Below are 16,528 nucleotides of genomic sequence, written 5' to 3'. Positions count from 1 at the left end.
CCTCCTTGGGTAAATTTATTCGTAAGTATTTTACTTTTTTGGCTATTGTAAGTGGGATTGCTTTCTTGATTTCTTTTTCAGAGAGTTCACTATTAGAGTATAAAAATGGTACTGATTTTTTATATTGATTTTGTATCCAACAACTCTACTAAATTGATTATTTCTAATAGATTTTAATGGGGCTTTAGGGTTTTCGGTGTATAATATCATGTTGTCTGCAAACAGGGACAATTTAGCTTCTTCCTTTTCAATCTGGATGCCTTATATTTCTTCCTCTTGCCTGATTGCTCTGACCAGGACGTCCAGGACTACGTTGAATAGAAGTGGCAAAAGTGGACATCCTTGTCTTGCTACAAATCTTTGAGGAAAACCTTTCAACTTTCCTCCATTCAGTATGATATTAGTTGTGTGTTTGTCATATATGAGTTTTATTGTGTTGAGATACATTCCTCCCATACATAATTTGTTGAGCATTTTCATCATGGAGTGATGTCGAATTTTGTTAGATGCTTTTTCTGCACCTATTGAAATGATCATATGGTTTTTATTTTATATGGTTTTTATTTTATATTTTATTTTTTGGTTTTTGTCTTTCATTCTGTTAATGTGATGTGTCATATTTATTGATTTTCACATGTTGAACTATCACTGCATCCCTGGGATGAATCCCACTTGATCATGGTGAATGATCTTTTAAACATGCTATTGAATTTGGTTTGCTAGTATTTTGTTGAGGATTTTCACATCTATATTCATCGGGAATATTAACCTATAGTTTTACTTTCTTGTTGTATCCTTATCTGGTTTTGTTATCAGGGTAATGCTGGCCCACAGAATGAGTTTGGAAGTATTTCTTCTGCTTTAATTTTTTGGAATAGTTTGAGTAGAATTGGTATTAGTTCTTTAAATGTTTGGTAAAATTCAGCAGTGAAGCCATCAGCTCCTGGGCTTTTCTTTGATGAGAGACTATTACTGATTCAATATTATTACTTGTTATTGGCCTGTTCAGATTTTTTATTTCTTCATGGTTTAATCTTTATAGGTTGTATGTGTTCAGAAACTTACCCATTTCTTGTAGGTTATCCTATTTGTTGGCATGTAATTGTTCATTTTACTCTCTTATGATCCTTTGTGTTTCTGTGGCATCAGTTTTAATGTCTCCTTTTTCATCTCTGATTTATTGATTTGAGTCTTCTCACTTTTCCCCTACAAATCTAGCCAAATATTTATAGATTTTATATTAAAAAATTCTTCATTTCATTGCTCTTTTGTATTTTTTAATCTCTATTTCATTTATTTCCACACTTATCTTCATTATTTCCTTCCTTCTATTCATTTTGAGTTTATTTTTTATTTGTTTTTCTAGTTCCTTGAGGTGCAATGTTAGATTTTTTTTATTTGAGGTCTTCCTTCTGCTATGATGTAAGCATTTGTTGCTACAGACTTCCCTTTTAAGGTCTTTGCTGTATTGTGAGTACAATTTTTGAAGGAAATTTTACTTTAAAAAAAAAATGAAAAGACTTAACTATGTTGACCAAATTTTTGAGATTGATGATATAAATGACAGAAAGTCTATCTGTGGTGTTTGTTTCCTTCAGAAGCTAAAGGTACATTTTCTTTTTTAATTATATAGAAAAACCAGGCACAGGGAGTAACCAAGCTCATTGAATCATTTGCTAAGTGAAAGCAAAGCAGTTCCTTAGTCATGACAGGCAAGATGCCTATGGAGATGATCTGGCTGAACTCTTCATTGGAAACCATTTGAAATTTCTTTGCTTTCCTAAAGGTATGAAATTATTGAGAGATATTCCTGAATAAATATGACTTTATACAATTTTTTCTTCATTCTCTTATGGAAATTTGCAAATAAATTCAAAATTAGAGAGAGTACTTTAACCCTCAGAACTCATTGTCCAGCTTCAACCACTATCAGTGCATGGCCAATCTTGTTTTATTTATACCTCACCTTCTTAATACCCTTCCATATAATTGTGAATCCAACTTAAGACAGCATTTCATCTCATCTGTGAGTACACAATTTTTTCTTAAATTTAGAGTTGTCATCTGAAACATGCATAAATTAACATTTTAAAAAGTACTGGTGGTCTCTTTTGTATTTAAATGTGTTTCCTAGTTCCCTTGACTCACCATAGCTTCTAATGTTAGTCCAAGAAAGACAAGGTCAGTTTCAACGAAGCCTACCCATTAGTTTATTGGAGAAAAAGTTAAAAAACTAAAGATTCACATTCCGATGTAGTGGACATATATAATTATTTTTGTTTGCCTGTCATATGAATACCCATTTCTGTCATTGGAGACTTCTTCCTTTTGAGGGTCCATGGAAGACAGAGTCTATTTCCTACTGTAGGAGCTGAAAATGCAGAAGACTCTTGTTCCCAGCTCCCTTGTATGTAGGGCCATGGCCATAATTGAGGGTTAGCCACTGAGACACACCTGCTCCAGATTTTATTTTTATATTTATTTTATTTTTTGAGAAAGAGTCTCACTCTGCCACCCAGGTTGGAGTGCAGTGATGTGATCATGGCTCACTGCAGCCTGGATCTCCTAAACTCGAGTGATCCTCCCATTTCAGCCTCATGTGTAGCTGGGACTACAGGCATCCACCACCATGCCTGGCTAATTTTTTTTTTTAATCTTTTTTACAGATGGGATCTCACAACGTTGCACAGCCTGGTCTCAAACTCCCGGGCTCAAGCAATCCTCGCAGCTCAGCCTCCCACAAAGTGCTGAGATTAACAGGTGATACGGTTGGGCTCTGAGTCCCCACCCAAATCTCATCTTGAATTGTAATCCCCACATGTTGGGGGACTGGCCTGGTGGGACATGTTTGAATAATGGGGTAGACTTCCCCCTTGCTGTTCTTGTGATAAAACTTTCATGAGATCTCAGCCAGGTGTGGTTGCTCACGTCTGTAATCCCACAACTTTGGGAGGCTGAGGCGGGTGGATCACCTGAGGCCAGGACTCCAGACCAGCCTGGCCAACATGGCAAAACACCATCTCTACTAAAACTACCAAAAAAAAAAAAAAAAATTAGCCAGGAGTGGTGTCAGGCTCCTATAATCCCAGCTACTTGGGAGGCTGAGGCAGGAGAATTGCTTAAACCTGGTAGGCAGAGGTTGCAGTGGGCTGAGATTGTGCCACTTCATTCCAGCCTGGGCAAAAGAGTGAAACCCCATCTGAAAAAAGAAAAAGGATTTTCACAAGATCTGATTGTTTGATAAGTGTGTGACTTTTCCCCTTCACACTCTCTCTCTCACTTGCTGCCATGTAAAACTTGCTTTGCTTCCCCTTTACCTTCTGCCATGACTGTAAGTTTTCTGAGGCCTTCCCAGCCATGTGGAACTGTGAGCCAATTAAACTTCCTTTCTTCATAAATTACCCAGTCTCAGGTAGTATCTGTATAGAAGTGTGAGAATGGACTAATGCAATGGGCATGGGTGACCCAAAAAAAGTGGAAACAGAGAAGGCTTGCTGTGGAGGCAGTGGCTCTGGCAACTTTGCCCATTTCTTGGAGGTGGGACTGGAGAGAGCAGAGAGGAAGACTTGGGGGCAGAAAGTGGCAATGGTGTGAGTTCGATGTCAGTGTATAGACTAGTGATGAGTGCTCAGCAGTGAAGTCAGTGAGGGACCAGTTTTGATTATGGCTGGGTGCTAGCTGAGTGGTTTCCCAGTAGACTTTTCAGCTCTTCTGGACATTCTTTAAGCTATCCAATATCCTGTGACTAAATTATTTTCCATATAACCAGTAAGTTTATGTTTTTTCTATCAAGAATCCTGACTGATACACTTGGGAGTTTATGCAAAATTTTAAGGCATCATCTCAAAGGCACCCTAAAACATATTAAAGAAGAAATAAAGAGAAGGCCAAAAATTACTCAAAGGTCACCAACAAAAAGTCAGTACAAACACATCACAGTAGCAGTCTGAATAGTCACAGAACATTTTTAACGAGGCCATAAGGTTTTTCCACTACATTTTGCTTGAACTTTTTGGTTCATGGCATTGTTGATGTGTAAGGATGTTCATCAAATATTGACTACAGTAGTTTAAAAAATGGGGAAAAGGTCACCTTAAATATCACCAGTTGGATTGACTACATTAAAACAAACTATGCAACAATACCTGTCCTCATCGCCACAAAAGTTAAAGGTGAAAATTCATATTCAGTCTTTAGAAAATTGTCAATGACACAATGTTAAGTAAAAAAAAAAAATCAAGTTAGAGAGAACAGTAGTCCAAAAGGTAGCCCCATTGCTGCAAGTTGTGTTTTTGCAAATATGTATATAAATAAGAACACAGCAGAATTTGCTGTTGACTCTCAGTGGTGGGGGGGTGGTGAGAATAAGGAGATAATTTGTTTGGTTTTGTTTTTTCATTTTTTAATTTTTGTGGTTACTTAGTAGGTATATATATTTATAGAATGATAAATACAATATATTTATACATGAGATATTTTGATATGGGCATGCAATGTGTAATAATCACACCAGGGTAAATAGGTATCCATCACATCAAATATTTTTTCCTTGTGTTACAAACAATCCAATTATAATCTTTTAGTTATTTGAAATGTACAATTAGATTATTGTTGACTATAGTAACCCTATTGTTCTAGCAAATATTACATCTTATTCATTCTTTGTTTTTCATATCCATCAATCATCCCCTCTGGTCTTTCCAACAAAACTCCACTACCTTTCCCAGCCTCTGGTAACCATCCTTCTAATCTCTATCTCCAGGAGTTCAATTACTTTAATTTTTAGCTCCCACAAAAAAGTGAGAACATGCAATGTTTGTCTTTCTATGCCTGGCTTATTTCACTTAACATAGTGACCTCCAGTTCCATCCATGTTTTTGCAAATGACAGGATCTCATTTTTTAATAGCTGAATAGTACTCCATTGTGTATATGCACCACACATTCTTTATCCGTTTATCTGCTGGTAGACAGTTAAGGTGCTTCAAAAACTTAACTCTTGTGAATAGTGCTGCAACAAATATGGGAGTGCAGATATCTCTTTGATATATTGATTTCCCTTCTTTTGGGTATATACCTAGGAGTAGGATTGCTGGATCCTATGGTAGCTCTATTTTTAGTTTCTTGAGGAACCTCCAACCTGTTCTCCATGGTGATTGTACCAATTTACATTCGTACCAGCAGTGTACAAAGGTTCCCTTTTCTCCACATTCTCGCTAGCTTTCATTATTGCCTGACTTTTAGGTAAAAGTCATTTTAACTGGGATGAGATAAAATCTCATTGTAGTTTTGATTTGTATTTCTCTGATGATCAAAAATATTGAGCACCTTTTCATATACCTATTGGCGTTTGTATGTCTTCTTTTGAGAAATATCTATTCAGATCTTTTGCAATTGGATTATTAGATTTTCTCTTGTAGAGTTATTTGAGCTCCTTGTATAGCCTGGTTACTTAGCCCTTGTCAGATAGGTAGTTTGCAAATATTTTCTCTCTTCCCTTTGTTGATCATTTCCTTTGCTGTGCAGAAGCTTTAATTTGGTGTAATCTCGTTTGTCCATTTTTGCCTTGGTTGTCTGTGCTTACGGGGTATTACTCAAGAAATCTTTGCCCAGTTCAATGTCCTGGAGAGTTTCTTCAGTGTTTTCTTATAGTAGTTTCATAATTTCAGGTATTAGAGTTAAACCTTTAACCGATTTTGATTTGATTTTTTGTATACAGTGAGAGATAGGAGCCTCATTTCATTCTTTTATATATGGATATCCTGTTTTCCCAGCACCAGCACCATTTGTTGAAGAAACTGTCCTTTCCCTAATGTATGTTCTTAGCAACTTTGTAAAAAATGAGTTAACTGTAGATGAATGAATTTATTGGGTTCTTTATTCTGTTCCACTGGTCCATGTGTTTGTTTTTATGCCAGTGCCATGCTGTTTTGGCTGCTGTTGCTCTGTAGTATAATTTGAAGTGAGGTAATGTGATTCCTCCAGTTTTATTCTTTTTACTTAGGATAGCTTTGCCTATTCCGGGTCTTTTTTGGTTCCATATAAATTTTAGGATTTCTTTTTCTACTTCTGTGAAGAGTGTCATTAGTATTTTGATAGGGATTGCATTGAATCTGCAGATTGCTTTGGGTAGTATGGACATTTTATCAATATTGATTCTTCTGATCTGTGAATATGAAGTATCTTTCCATTTTGTGTGTGTGTTCTTTAATTTCTTGCATCAGCATTTTAAAGTTTTCATTGTAGATATCTTTTATTTCTTTGGTTAATCTCTAAGTATTGTATTTTATTTGCAGCTATTTTAAATGGGATTGCTTTCTTGATTTCTTTTTCAGGTTGTTCACTGTTAGTATATAGAAATGCTATAGATTTTTGTATGTTTATTTTGTATCCTTCAACTTTATCAAATTTGCTTATCAGTTCTAAGAATTTTGTGGTGGAGCTTTTAGGTTTTTCCAAATATGTCATATTATCTGAAAACAAGGATAATTTGACTTCTTCTTTTCCAGTTTCAATGCTCTTTATTTTTTTCTCTTGCCTGTTCTAGCTAAGATTTCCAGTACTATGTTGAGTCACAGTGGTGAAAGTGGAAAGACTTGTCATGTTTTCAATCTTAGAGGAAAGACTTTCAGTCCCTCTTCCCCACTTCAGTATGCTACTAGCTATGGGTGTGTTGTATATGGCTTTTATTATGTTGAGACATGTTCCATCTATAACCAGTTTTTTGAGGGTTTTTATCACGAAGGAATGTTGAATTTTATCAAATGCTTTTTCAGCATAAATTAAAATAATCAAATGGTTTTTTTCCTTCATTCTGTTGCTATGGTGTATCACATTGACTGATTTGCATGTGTTAAACAATCCTTGCATCCCAGGGATAAATCACACTTGGTTATGGTGAATGATCTTTTTAACGTGTTGTTGAATTCAATTTGATAGCATTTTAGTGAGGATTTTTGTGTCAGTATTAATCAGTGATATTGGCTTATTGATTTCTTTTTTGATGTGTCTCTGTCTGGTTTTGGTATCAGGCTAATACTGTCATCATAAATGAGTTTGAAAGTATTCTCTCCTCCTCTACTTTTCAAATAGTGTGACTAGGATTGGTATTAGTTCTTTAAATGTTTGGTAGAATTCAATAGTGAAGTCACTGGATCTTGGGATTTTCTTTACTGGGAGACTTTTTACCATGGCTTCAATCTTATTACTTGTTATTGGTCTGTTCAGGTTTTGGATATCTTCATGGTTCAATTTTGGTAGGTTGTATGTGTCTAGGAACTTAACCATTTCATCTAGATTTTCCAATTTATTGGCATATAGTTGCTCATAGTAGTAGCCTGTAATGGTCCTTTGAATTTCTGCAGTATCGGTTGTAATGTCTCCTTTTTCATCTCTGATTTTTTTTATTTGAGTCTTCTCTGTTTTTTTTTTCTTTGTTATTCTGGCTAAATGTTTGTCGATTTTGTTTATCTTTTCAAAAACCCAGGTTTTTTGTTTTTTCACTGACCTTTTGTATTGTTTCTTCATTTCAAATTCATTTATTTCTACTTTGATCTTTATTATTTATTTTCTTCTACTAATTCTTGGTTTTGTTTGCTCTTGCTTTCTAGTTCTTTAATATGCATTGTTAGGTTGTTTATTTGAAGTTCTTTTTTTATTTAGGTGCCTATAGTTATAAATTTATCTTTTAATATGTTGTGTTTCCATTATCATTTTTTTTCCAAGAAATTTTTCAATTTCCTTCTTAATTTCTTTATCATTCCACTGGTCATTCAGGAGTATATTGCTTAATTTCCGTGTGTTTGTACAGTTCCCAAAATTCCTCTTGATTTCTAGTTTCATTCCATTGTGGCCAGAGAAGATAATTGATATTATTTCAATTAAAACATTTTTTAATACTTTAAGTTCTAGGGTACACGTGCACAACGTGCAGGTTTGTTACATAGGTATACATGTGCTATGTTGGTTTGCTGCACCCCTCAACTCGTCATTTACATTAGGTATTTCTCCTAATGCTATCCCTCCCCCAACCCACCACCCCCTGACAGGCCCCAGTGTGTGATATTCCCCACCCTGTGTCCATGTGTTCTCATTGTTCAACTCCCACCTATTAATGAAAACATGCGGTGTTTGGTTTTCTGTCCTTGTGATAGTTTACTGAGAATGATGTTTCCCACCTTCATCCATGTCCCTGCAAAGGACATGAACTCATCCTTTTTTATGGCTGCATAGTATTCCATGGTGTATATGTGCCACATTTTCTTAATCCACTCCATCATTGATGGACATTTGGGTTGGTTCCAAGTCCTCGCTATTGTGAATAGTGCCACAATAAACATACATATGCATGTGTCTTTATAGTAGCATGATTTATAATCCTTTGGGTATATACCCAGTAATGGGATTGCTGGGTCATATGCTATTTCTAGTTCTAGATCATTGAGTAATCACCACAACTGTCTTCCACAATGGTTGAACTAATTTAATTTTTTAAATGTTTTAAGACTTGTTTTGTGACCTAACATATCGTCTATCCTTGAGAATAATCCATTTGCTGAGGAGGAGGTGTATTCTGCAGCTGTTGGGTGAAATGTCTGTAAATATGTAGTAGGTCCATTTGGTCCCTAGCACACATTAAATCAGATGTTTCTTTGTTGCTATTCTGTCTAGCAGATCTGTCCAACACTGAAAGTGGGGTGTTGATATCTCCAGCTATTATTGTCTTAAGGTCTCTCTTTAGCTCTAACAATATTTGCTTTATATAACTGTGTGCTTCTGTATTTAGTGCATATATGTTTACAACTGTTATATCCTCTTGTTAAATTGACCCCTTTATCATTATATAATGACCTTCTTTGTCTCCTATAGTTTTTGTCTTGACAGCTATTTTGTCTAATTATAGCTACCTCTGTCTTTTTTTGTTTCCATTGGCATGGAATATCTTTTTTTATATGCATTTATTTTCAGTCTATATGTGTCTTTATAGGTGAAGTGTGTTTCTTGTAGGGAACAGATCACTGGGTCTTGTTTTTTAATCCATTCAATCCTTCTGTGTCTTTTGATTGGAGAAATTAGTCCATTTACATTCAGTGTTATCATTGATAGGTAAGAACTTGTTCCTGCCATTTTTTATTAGTTTTCTTGTTGTTTTGTGGTCTTCTCTTCCTTCTTTCCTTTATTCCTGTCTTCTTTTCAGTGAAAATGATTTTCTCTCTTGGTGTGATTTAATGTGTTGCTTTTTATTTTTTTGTACCCATTTTATGTTTTTTGATTTGAGGTTACCACAAGGCTTGCAGATACTCTTATAACCCATTATAAGCTGATATAACAACTTAACACTGTGCATAAACAAACAAGTAAAAAGAAATCTAATAAAAACTCTACACCTTAACTTTGTCCTCCCACCTTTATTAAACTTTTTGTTATTTCTATTGATATCTTATTGTACTATCCATGTGTTGATAAGTAGTTGTAGTTACTATTTTTGATTATATCATCATTTAGTCTTTCTACTTAAGGTAAGCTTACACACCACAGTTACAGTGTTATAATATTCTGTGATGTTCTGTGTGCTATTACCAGTGAGTTTTGCACCTTCAGATGATTTCTTATTGCTCATTAATGTCCTTTTCTTTCTGATTCAAGTACTCCCTTTAGCATTTCCTGTATGATAGCTCTGATGTTGATAAAATCCCTCAGCTTTTGTTTGTGTGGTAAGGTCTTTATCTCTCCTTCATGTTTGAAGGATATTTTCACCAAATATACTATTACAGGGTAAAAGTTTTTTTTCCTTCAGCACTTTAAATATGTTATGCCACTCTCTCCTGTCCTGTAAAGTTTCCACTGAAAAGTCTGGGGCCAGATGTGTTAGAGCTCCATTGTATGTGTGTCTTTTCTTTTGCTGCTTTTAGCATCCTTTATTTATCTTTTACCTTTGGGAGTTTGATTATTAAATACCTTAAGGTAATCTTTTCTGGGTTAAATCTGCTTGGTATTCTATAACCAATTTGTACTTTGATATTGATATTTTCCTCTAGATTCGGGATGTTCTCTGATATTATCTCTTTGAATAAACTTTCTACCCCATCTCTCTATCTCCTCTTTAAAGTCAATAACTCTTAGATTTGCCCTTTTGAAGCTGTTTTCTAGATCTTGTAGGCATGCTTTATTGTTTTTCACTCTTTTTTCTTTTGTCTCCTCTGGTTGTGTATTTTCAAATAGCCTGTCTTCAAGTTCACTAATTCTTTCTTCTGCTTGATCAATTCTGCTATTAAAAGACTATGCATTCTTCAGTATGTCAGTTGCATTCTTCAACTCCTTAATTTCTGCATAATTCTTTTAAATTATGTCAAGCTCTTTGTTAAGTTTATCTCATAGAATTATGAATTTCCTTGTCTGTGTTACCTTGAATTTGAGTTTCCTCAAAACAATTATTTTGAATTCTCTGCCTGAAAGGTTACATATCTCTGTTTCTCCAGGATTAGTCCCTAGTGTCTTATTTAGTTCATTTGGTAAGGTCATGATTTCCTGGATTGTCTTGATCCTTATAGATGTTTGTCTGTGCCTGGGCATTGAAGAGTTGGATATTTATTATAGTCTTCACAGTCTGGGCTTGTTTGTGCCTGTCTTTCCTGAGAAGGCTTTCCACAGCTCGAAAGGTGTTGTGATCTAAGCCATATCTGCACTTGAGGGCACCCCAAGCTCAGAAATGCTGTGGTTCTTGCAGACTCATTAAGGTTCTACCTTGATCATCTTGAACAAAAAACAGAAAAATGCTCTGAATTACCAGGCAGAGACTTTTGTTCTCTTCCCTTACTTTCTCCCAAACAAACAGTCTCTCTTTCTCTGTTCTGGAGCTGGGGTGGGGTGACACAAGCACACCTGTGGTCACTACCACTGGGACTGTGCTGGGTTAGACCCGAAGCCAGCACAGTACTAGGTCTTACCCAAGGTGCACTGTAACCACTACCTGGCTACTGCCCATTTTCTCTCAAGGCCCTAGGGCTCTACAATTAGCAAGTAACAAGCCAGCCAGGCTTGTTTCTCTCTCTCTTCAGAGTGGCGAATTCCCTTAGGCCCCAGTTAGGTCCAGAGGTGCTGTCAGAGAGCCAGGGACTGGAGTCAAAAGACTTAGAAGTCTACCTGGTGTTCTATTGTACTATGGCTAAGCTGGCACTCAAACCATGAGATGCAGTCCTTTTTGTTCTTCCTTCTGCTTTTCACAGGCAGAGGTGCCTCACCCCATGGCCATCACCACCACAGGCCCACGAGAGTACTGCCAGGCTACTGCAGATGGTCCTTTAAGGCCCAAGGGCTCTTCAGTCAATTTATGTTGAATGCTGCCTGGGACTCACCCTTCAGGGCAGTGGGCTCCCCTGTGTACCAGAGCAGATCCAGAAATGCTGTCCAAGAGCCAAAGCCTGGAACTGGGGAACCCCAAGGAACTGTTTGGTGCTCTGTCCCACTGTGACTCACCTGGTACCTGGTTTTTGGTTCTTATGAAGGTAGTTTTTTGTGTAGATCATTGTTAAGTTGGTGTCCTTGCAGCTTGGGCATGATCGGTGAAGCCTTCTATTCTGCCATCTTGCTCTACCCCTGTCTCAGGAGATAATTTTTGTTTTTCATAAGCTGTGTGTTTCCTAATGCTGCTGTAAAATTCGCCACAAATTTAGTGGCTTAAAACAATACAAACATATTCTCTTATGATTCTGGAGTTCAGAAGTCCAAAACGAGTCTTACTGGGTTAAAATCAAGGTCAGGGTTGTGTTTCTCCTAGAAGCTGCAGGGGAAACTCTGCTTCGTTGCCTTGTCCAGCCTCTAGAGGCCACCTGCAATCCTAGAATGATGACCCCTTACTCCCTCTTCAGAATGTGTGACTCTAACCTCTGCTTCTGTCATCACCTCCCTTTTTCTGACTGGGATTTTCTTGCCTCTCTATTTCAGTAACCCTTGAGATTGCACTGGGCCCACCTGGATGATGGAGGATAACCTCCCCATCTCATGATTCTTAATTAAATAATATCTACAAAGTCTCTTTTTCCATGAAAGGTAACATACTCATAGATTCTAGAGATTAGCACATAGCCATGTTTGGAAGGCCATTGTTCCGTCTGCCACACTATCTGAAAAACAACGTTATTAAGAATATAGTTTTTCTACTAGAACTCCTTGTTCTTTTTTTTTTTAATTTTTGAGATGGAGTCTTGCTCTGTTGCCCAGCCTGGAGTGCAGTGGTGTGGTCTTGGCTCACTACAACCTCTGCCTCCCAGATTCAAGCGACTCTCCTGCCTCAGTCTCCTGAGTAGTTGGGACTACAGGTGCCCGCCACCACACCTGGTTAATTTTTTGTATTTTTAGTAGAGACGGGGTTTCACCATGTTGACCAGGCTGGTCTCAAACTCCTGACCTCATGATCTGCCCACCTCAACCTCTCAAAACACTGGGATTACAGGCATGAGCCACCATGCCCGGCTGAAGTCCTTGTTCTTAATACTTTAAAAGCTTATTTATAGGCAAAAATAATTCCCACAAAGGTTCAGAGAGCAATGTTTAAGCCAAGTAGATTAGATGATTACTTTTTGTTGCCTTTTTTTTTTAACAAAAACAATGTTTATTTCAAATCCAAGCTAAGTTTTAGAATAAGGGAATTTGTAGTCCTCTGTATCTCCTTTCTTTTCACCACCATGGCCTTTTTCTACAATAGTTTTTTTTTTTTTATTTGACAAAATGTTGTTTGATACAGTTATGGTTGACATTTAACCCATTCTCTCACTTGTTAAAAATAGACACTATGCTAAGTGTAGCTAAACATATGCCAACAAAGCCCATTAAAAATAAATAACAAAGGTGATAACTTTTTAATGATAATTTACCAAAAAATTTTAGTATGTGTATTAAATAAAAATAAGAAAAAGCTGAGAAACTATAGCAGATTGGAGGATTCAAAGGAGGCATGATGACTAAATGCAATGTGGTAACCTGAATGGGATCCTGGAACAGACACAGATGGAAAAAGTAGTAAAATCTGAATCAACTCTGTAGTCTAATTTAAAAAAAAATTAATGTTTGCATTAAATATACATGGCTTTTGATGCCTTTAAACCTTGACACCAATGATAAATAAAAGAATGATTTCTAGTTCAAGTGTGTCTTTTATTTGAAAACAGAAATTCATGATCAGTGCATTTTTGTTCAACTACCTATAAATGTTAATTGTCAGGAAATTTTTCCTGCACTGTAAAAGGATCCTCAGTTTTTTTTGTTGTATGAAATAATATTAAATCTACTTGCCCTGATTTGTAAAATACTTCACAGAAAAATACTGATGATAACCTCTAGAGTCAGAGATGCTACCTACAAGGCTAACTGTGATTAACAGGCCTGGGAAATCACCGAGCTAGAAAAAAAAAAAGACAACATAGCATTCATTTGTCAACCCACCTTAAAAGCAAATGACAGGAGCAATTTCTCTTACTCCTTTACTAGGCCAACATGAATTCATGCTCATTAGTGGGTTGAGTGTGCAATGCCTTGCAGGTGCTCTTTTGTAATATGGGAATATTAATTAAGTCTTTGCACAATATCCAGTCACTAATTACTATTTAGCTCCACTGGTTCATATCTTAAAGTCTGTGTGTTACTGTTTTCTGGGCTCAGCCAGCCTCCTTTGCTTGGCAGTATTTTGCATTTGCCTTCACCTTGTGTGTTTGTAACCATTTCTCTGGTGTGGATTATTTTTCAGCCTTCACAAAGCCTTAGCTGCATAGTGGGTATTATTTTGAGTACATTGAAAACCTGTTAAAAATTCTCTCTCCACCTCCTCCCACCGCCTACCATTTTCACGTTGTTCCCAATGATATCTCGCCAACATTCTAGTTTCCTGGGAAACTTTATGAAGACCCTTTTCTGAACTATATAATCTTGGCAGAAATAATCATAATGTTAGCAGGTGGGTCTGCTTATCTTAGAAAGAAATGTAGGGAATGGTTTAATCCACAGGAAAGAATGTACTTGTACAAAAGATTTCCAATTAGAACATTTTCCTTCTAATGGTAGAGTAGTTAGAGGGGTCAGGTATGTATAGAAGTGTAATTCCTTGAAGATTATTGGTTCATAGTTTAGGCTATCCCTGTGTACTCTGAGCAACTGACCAACTGGAATGATTTCAGAGCTCTGAAAAGCTACTGGCCCCAAATATTTCTCTGACTCAGGTTTAAAAGAACTGCTTCTTACAGGCTTTCTGGTAAAGATGTTGTTTTTGGACCACTAGCACATTTAGTGGGACTAGTTAAACCTATTACTATTCATGGTTACCAGATAAAGAGTAGCTCGTAAGGGAATGAGAACTCATGACAGGTTATTTTTTGATGGAAAGGACCTATTGGGGGAAATGATAGAGGAAAGTCCAGAAAATTCCCAGGGGTCAGCAGAGTGCAATCAGGTATTTGGTGGTTCGAAGTTCCTTTTAAAAAAGGGGGATGCTGGAAAGTTTCAGAAAATGCTGCACAGTTTCCCATATAAATATATGTATGCGTCATCTTACAAGGGCTCTTATTAAGTATTTATATGCTTATGGTCCTATTAAATCATTTGGTGTCAGTGACCTAAAGCAGTTTTTCACATTTTTATTTTAGTGGTCAAAATCTTTTAAGTTAAAAGTTGAAGAGATTCCCAGTGTGCAAAGCAGTTGAAAACAGCTCTTCCGATCGAAGAGGGTTGGAATATCAGATTATTACTCCTCCCCACAGCACTTGGCCTCTCCCTTGCATCCCAACAATCCCTGAGGCGGCTTCCTGATGAAGGGCTATTAAAGTAACAAACATCCTTTGAAATGATTCAGTGTATTCAATAGATTCATGATTGGAACTACCATTTTGGAAAGAAAAATCACTCTTTGTTAAAGTTGGCAAAGATGAGAAATTGCTGATAGACCCACAACATTAATCTATTCACTCATGTATTATTTCAAAAATATTGATAACTTGCTATACGCCAGACACTTGACCAGCCCTGGAGATACAACGTGACCAACTAGACATGGTCCCTGCCTCGTGGAATTTACATTCTAATTAGGAATCAGCTATGTGCAGCCACACACATTGTTTGAAGGGATCCTTTGCACAAGTTCTCCCTGTATCCAACCACACTTTACTCAAAGCAAATTTTTCCACAGATAATATTTTAGATGTGTCTTATGATAACTTGCTCATGCTGTACAAAGTTCAAACAATTACCTAAGTAGGGGAAAAGACAGCATTCGAGAACATCATTTGAAAGACTGCCAAAGCGTGGCCCAATCTCAAAGGACATTATGATTCTATGGTCAAAATGTTCATAAGTAAAGGGAGTTTTCTATTCATCCTACTTAATACTTCTCAGTTCAGTTCATCTGTGAGGTTCTTTGGGACATTTAAAATTTATTCTCTGAATGAACTCAAGCCACCTCAACAGCTGTTTTCTTTTAAGCCTTTGTCTTCTCTGTCACCAACAATAATAGAAAAGTGGAGACCCAGATTTCCGTACACTATGATCTCAGGACGCTGTACCAGGCAGGCACACTGGCTTTCATCATAGCTGCTGTGTGTGCTCCCAGGGTCTGCTCCAGGGAGACTCTCCTGCTCTAGGAAGGTCCAAGCACTGCATCTTTCTAGAGTTTTCAGTATTTTACGTCATGCCATTCCTCCTCTCCATGGACTCTCCAAACCCACACATTGCATCTTTTATTTCAAAAATGTTCCTTAATTTTTCTTTTCTTTTTTGAGACAAGGCCTCACTCTGCCACCCAGGCTGGAGTGTGGTAGTGCAATCATGGCTCACTCCAGCCTTGACTTCCCAGGCTTAGGTGATCCTCCTAACTCAGCCTCCTGAGTAGTTGGAACTACAAGTATGTGCCACCATCCGTGGCTAATTTTTGTGTTCTGTGTAGAAACAGGCTTTTACCATGTTGCCCAGACTGGTCTTGCATTCCTGGGCTCAAGCAATCTGCCTGTGTTGGCATCCCAAAGTCCTGAGATTACGGGTGTGAGACCCATGACAGGCCCTGAATTTTATTTTGGTAATCCCCGAGATAGCTAGAACCACGGGAAAGTGCAGCACCACAGAGCCAGAAAATCAGTGGCACAGTAACAACTAATGTGTAAATAACACTAGTTTACAGTTAGTTATCCACGACTAACTTGATTTTCACAGTGACGTGGTGAGGAAGATATTCTCATGATTCCCATCTGACAGATGGAGAAACTGAGCTTCAAAGATGTGAAGGATCTTCAAAGTCAGATCTGACTGGGCCTAAACTCCAAAGCTGGTTTTCTGATATCAGAACCGAGTTGGATTGGTGCCCATGCCTGCATTTCTGGACATTTGGGATCATCCCAGGCCTCAGGCATCCATTTTTCCTACTTTGACACTCTTGAGACATCTCATCTGAAAGAAACTTCAAGCTTGGCTCTTAAAAGAGAGGGTAGGGTAATAAGAATAATTAGAAGAGTAATTAGAATTCTGCCATAAGAAAGAATAAAGACAGAGTGGTC

This window comes from Papio anubis, chromosome 10 (assembly GCF_008728515.1).
Source record: "Papio anubis isolate 15944 chromosome 10, Panubis1.0, whole genome shotgun sequence".
NCBI lineage: Eukaryota > Metazoa > Chordata > Mammalia > Primates > Cercopithecidae > Papio > Papio anubis.
The sequence above is the reverse complement of the archived record's forward strand: the minus strand, read 5'-3'. Positions refer to the sequence as shown.